Below are 6118 nucleotides of genomic sequence, written 5' to 3' on the forward strand. Positions count from 1 at the left end.
TCGCGGAAACACTAGCACCCAAATCACACAAAGCATTGCATTCATAGTTTTTGATTTTGATTTTGATAGTAGGTTCCCACTCATCATGAATCTTTCTAGGGATAGAGACTTCCAATTCAAGTTTCTCTTCAAGAGATTTTATCATACCTTCGACGATATGATCGGTAAAGGCCTTGTTTTGGCTATAAGCGTGTGGAGAGTTTAGCATGGATTGCATCAAGGAAATGCACTCAATCAAGGAGCAACTATCATAATTGAATTCCTCGAAATCCAAAGTAGTAATTTCATTACTACTCAAAGTTTTAATATCTTATACTCCACTTTCAATGCTTTTAGCATCAAGATAGATGGACTCCGAATCATTGGGGCGTTTTTCAACCAAAGTGGATTCATATCCAGCCCCATCATCATTAGGTTTGACACAAGAAAACAAAGACTCAATGGGAGTCACACCAAGCACTTTAAGATCTTCGTGATTCTTGGTACGTCTCAAACGTATCTATAATTTTTTATGGTTTCACGTTGTTATCTTGTCAACTTTGGATGTTTTATATACCTTTTATATCTTTTTTGGGACTAAATTATTAATTAAGTGCCAAGTGCCAGTTCTTGTTTTTTCTGTGTTTTTGACTCTTATCAGATCTGATTTGGAACGGAGTCCAAACGGAATAAAATCCCTGAAATAATTTTTTCCAGAACAGAAGAAGATCGGGAGGCTTGAGGGCCAAGGCAGGGGCCCACAGGGAGCCTACAAGCCCTGTGGGCCGCGGCAACCAGGCTTGTGGCCTCCCTGGCACTCCCCTGCCCTAGCTCTTTGGCCTATAAATTCCCTAAAATCGCAGAAAAATCAGGGCATCCACGAAAACACTTTTCCGCTGCCGCAAGCTTCCATTTCCGCGAGATCTCATCTGGAGACCCTTCCCGGTGCCCCGCCGGAGGGGACTTTGGAGTTGGAGGGCTTCTACATCAACATCATCGCCTCTCCAATGACTCGTGAGTAGTCCACTTCAGACCTACGGGTCCATAGTTAGTAGCTAGATGGCTTCTTCTCTCTCTTGGATCTTCAATACAAAGTCCTCCATGATCTTCATGGAGATCTATCCGATGTAATCCTCTTTGGCGGTGTGTTTGTCGAGATTAGATGAATTGTGGATTTGTGAATAGATTATCTATGAATTATATTTGAGTCTTTGCTGATTTCTTATATGCATGATTTGATATCCTTGCAAGTCTCTCCGAGTCTTGGGTTTGTTTGGCCAACTAGATCTATGATTCTTGCAATGGGAGAAGTGCTTGGTTTTGGGTTCATACCGTGTGGTGACCTTTCCCAGTGACAGAAGGGGTGGCAAGGCACACATCATGTTGTTGCCATCAAGGGTAACAATATGGGCTTTCATCATAGATTTGAGATTGTCCACCTACATCATGTCATCTTGCTTAAGGCGTTACTCAGTTCTTTTGAACTTAATACGCTAGATGCATGCTGGATAGTGATACATCTCAAACGTATCTATAATTTTTTATGGTTTCACGTTGTTATCTTGTTAACTTTGGATGTTTTGTTTACCATTTATATCTTTTTGGGGACTAACTTATTAACTCAGTGCCAAGCGCCAGTTCCTGTTTTTTCTATGTTTTTGACTCTTTTCAGATATGATTATCGAACGGAGTCCAAACGGAATAATTCTTTCGCGATGATTTTTTATGGAAAATATCAAAAATACCAGAAGAAAAAGATATCGGAGGGGGGTCCCGAGGGCGCCACAAGCCATGTCGCCGCAACCCCCCCTAGGTCGCGCCAATCAAGCTGGTGGGCCCCTCGGGGGCCCACTTGATGCAACTCCACCGCCATATGGTCCTATAAATTCAGAAACCTCGAGAAAGAAACCTAGATCGGGAGTTCCGCCGCCGCAAGTTCCTGTTTCCGCGAGATCTCATCTAGAGACCCTTCCCGATGCCCTGCTGGAGGGGACTTTGGAGTTGGAGGGCTTCTTCATCAACATCATCGCCCCTCCAATGACTCGTGAGTAGTTCAGTTTAGACCTACGGGTCCGTAGTTAGTAGCTAGATGGCTTCTTCTCTCTCTTGGATATACAATACAAAGTTCTCCATGATCTTCATGGAGATCTATTCGATGTAATCCTCTTTGGCGGTGTGTTTGTCGAGATCCGATGAATTGTGGATTTGTGATCAGATTATCTATTATATATATTTGAGTCTTTGTTGATTTATTATATGCATGTTTTGATATCCTTGTAAGTCTCTCCGAGTCTTGGGTTTTGTTTGGCCAACTAGATCTATGATTCTTGCAATGGGAGAAGTGCTTGGTTTTGGGTTCTTACCGTTTGGTGACCTTTCCCAGTGACAGTAGGGGCAGCAAGGCACACATCGTGTAGTTGCCATCAAGGGTAACAAGGTGGGCTTTGTCGTAGATATCAGATTGTCCATCTACATCATGTCATCTTCCTTAAGGCGTTACTCTGTTCTTTTGGACTTAATACACTAGATGCATGCTGGATAGTGGTCGACGTGTGGAGTAATAGTAGTAGATGCAGAAAGTATCGGTCTACTTGTTTTGGACTTGATGCCTATAGATATAATCATTGCCATAGATGATGTCACGACTTTGAGCGGTTCTATCAATTGCTCGATAGTAATTCGTTCACCCACCATCTACTTGCTTTCATGAGAGAAGCCACTAGTAAACACTACGGCCCTGGGGTCTATTCACACCTATCGTTTACACCTCCGCTTTTACTTTGCTTTGTTACTTTGTTGTTTTCAGTTCTCACTTGGCAAACAATCTATAAGGGATTGACAACCCCTTCATAGCGTTGGGAGCAAGATTTTTGTGTTTGTTCAGGCACTTGTGATACTCCTTCACTGGATCGATACCTTGGTTCTCAAAACTGAGGGAAATACTTACCATCGCTGCGCTACATCACCCTTTCCGCTTCGAGGGAACACCAACGCAAGGCTCCAAGGCCACGGGGAAATCATTTGCATATTTGCCTAGGAAGTCCCTAAAGGCGTAGCCGTAGCAGAAGGATTCCTGGTGTCGTCGCTGAGGAGAATCAAGACAAGAACAGTCTCCCGTCAGCACGTGTTTCTGGCGTCGTTGGAAGGTCTTTTGTTGCATCGGTAGAAGTATTTCTGGCCCGTTGCCGGGGAAGGAGAGATCTATCCAAGTAGGTCTCACAAACTCATCTCCTGCATTTACTTTTTTGCCAGCTGCCTCTTGTTTTCCTCTCCCCCACTTCACATTTGCCATTTTCATTTGCCCTTCTCATTCGCCGTTTTCTTTTGCCTTTGCCATTTTGCTTTGCCGGTTTTCTTGCTTGTTTGTGTGCTTGTTTGTTTGTTTAAGTCATCATGGCTGAAAACACCAAACTTTGCGACTTCTCGAGCACTAATAATAATGACTTTATTAGTACTCCGATTGCTCCCGCCACTAGTGCGGAATCGTATGAAATCAACGCAGCTTTGCTGAATCTTGTTATGAAAGAGCAATTCTCTGGCCTTCCTAGTGAAGATGTTGCATCCCATCTCAATACCTTTATTGAGCTTTGCGATATGCAAAAGAAAAGAGATGTGGATAATGACGTGATTAAGTTGAAGCTTTTTCCTTTCTCGTTGCGAGATCGCGCAAAAACTTGGTTTTCTTCTTTGCCTAAAAATAGTATCAATTCTTAGGATAAGTGCAAAGATGCTTACATATCCAAGTATTTTCCGCCGGCTAAGATCATCTCCTTACGTAACGATATCATGAATTTCAAGCAACTTGATCATGAACACGTTGCACAATCTTGGGAGAGGATGAAGCTTATGATTAGAAGTTGTCCCGCTCATGGCTTGAGTTTGTGGATGATTATACAAATCTTTTACGTTGGTTTGTATTTCTCTTCTCGCAATATCTTGGACTCCACCTCAGGTGGAACGTTCATGGAAATCACATTAGGAACGCTACAAAACTCCTAGGCAATATCATGACCAACTACTCTCAGTGGCATACTGAAAGGTCACCTGCTGGCAAAAAGGTACACGCTATAGAAGATACTAACTCGCTTAGTGCTAAGATGGACGAGTTGATGAATTTGGTTGCTAGTAGAAACGATCCTTTAGATCCTAATGACATGCCACTATCTTCCTTGATTGAGAGTAGCAACGCTAGTTTGGACGTTAGTTTTGTTGGTAGGAACAATCTTGGCAACAACAATGCTTTTAGAGGAAACTATGTTCCTAGGCCTTTTCCTAGTAACTCCTCTAACAATTATGGCAATTCCTACAACAACACTTATGGAAATCACAAAAAATTACCCTCTGATTTAGAGAGTGATATCAAAGAAATCATCAACTCTCAAAAGATTTTCAATGCGTCCATAGAGGAAAAACTACTCAAAATTGACGATTTGGCTAAGAGCGTTGATAGGATGTCTTGTGATATTGATGCTTTGAAAGTTAGATGTGCTCCTCCCAAGGTCAACTTGGATGAAACTTTGAAAGCTATGCGTGTCTCCATGAATGAGAGCAAAGAAAGAACCGCCAGAATTTGCGCTAGGCATGAATGGTTTAAAAGGGTGCGTTCTAGTGATGCAAATCACGAAGATCTTAAAGTGCTTGGTGTGTCTCCTCTTGAATCTTTGTTTTCGTGTGTCAAACCTATTGATGAAGGGGCTGGATATGAATCCACTTTGGTTGAAAAACGCCCCAATGATACGGAGTCCACCTATCTTGATGATAAAGGTGTCGAGAGTGGAGTAGAAGAAATCAAAATTTTGGGTAGTAATGAAACTCCCACTTTGGATTTCAAGGAATTCAATTATGATAGTTGTTCCTTGTTTGAATGCATTTCTTTGATGCAATCCATTGCAAGCTCTCCACATGCTTATAGCCAAAGCAAGCCTGTACCGCGCATATCGTAGATGCTATGATGAAATCTCTTCAAGAGAAGCTCGAACTAGAAGTCTCTATACCTAGAAAACTTCATGATGAGTGGGAACCTACTATCAAAATCAAGATCAAAAACTATGAGTGCAATGCTTTGTGTGATTTGGGTGCTAGTGTTTCCGCGATTCCAAAATCTTTATGTGATATTCTTGGTTTTCATGAGATTTAAGAGTGTTCTCTTAATTTGCATCTTGTGGATTCTACTGTCAAGAAACCCATGGGAAGGATCGATGATGTTCTTATTGTTTCAAATAAGAACTATGTACCCGTGGATTTCATTGTACTTGACATAGAGTGCAATCCTTCATGTTCCATTATTCTTGGTAGACCTTTCCTAAGGACTATTGGTGCTATCATCGATATGAAGGAAGGGAATATTAGATTTCAATTTCCCTTAAAGAAGGGCATGGAGCACTTTCCAATAAAGAAAATAAGATTGCCTTATGAATCTATGATGAGAGCTACTTATGGTTTGAGCACCAAAGATGACTATACGTGATTCCATCACCTTATGCCTAGCTAAGGGCGTTAAACAATAGCGCTTGTTGGGAGGCAACCAAACGAATCTATCTTTTTTCTTTCTATTTTGTGTTTTCCGCACTTTCATAATTATGTTATGATTGTGTTTTTTGTGTTTCTTTTTGCGTTTGTGCCAAGCAAAACCGTTATGATTAGTCTTGGGATGGTCGTTTGGTTATGCTGGAAAAGACAGAAACTTTCTGCTCACGAAAAGAATTTTCATTTTTGTTTTCTAAGAGATTTTGAGTTGATTCTTTTTGCTGCTGATTGCTACGCAAACTCTCCAGACTTTCATAATTGTTGAGAACTTTTGAAGTAACATAAGTACACTAAGTATACAGATTGCTACAGACTGGTCTGCTGTTAACAGATTCTGTTTTTGTTGTGTTGGTCGCTTATTTTGATGAAACTATGGATAGTATCGGGGGGTATTAGCCATGGAAGATTGAAGATACAGTAACCCAACATCAGCATAAGTAGAATTCAAGTTTTCCACAGTACCTAAGGAAGTGGTGGTTTGCTTTCTTATACTAATGTTATCACGAGTTTGTGTTTAAGTTTCGTGTTGTGAAGTTTTCATGTTTTGGGTGAAGTTCTTCGGGACAAAAAGATAAAGAGTGGCAAGAGCTCAAGCTTGGGGATGCCCAAGGCA

The sequence above is a fragment of the Hordeum vulgare genome, chromosome 2H (assembly GCF_904849725.1).
Source record: "Hordeum vulgare subsp. vulgare chromosome 2H, MorexV3_pseudomolecules_assembly, whole genome shotgun sequence".
Lineage (NCBI taxonomy): Eukaryota > Viridiplantae > Streptophyta > Magnoliopsida > Poales > Poaceae > Hordeum > Hordeum vulgare.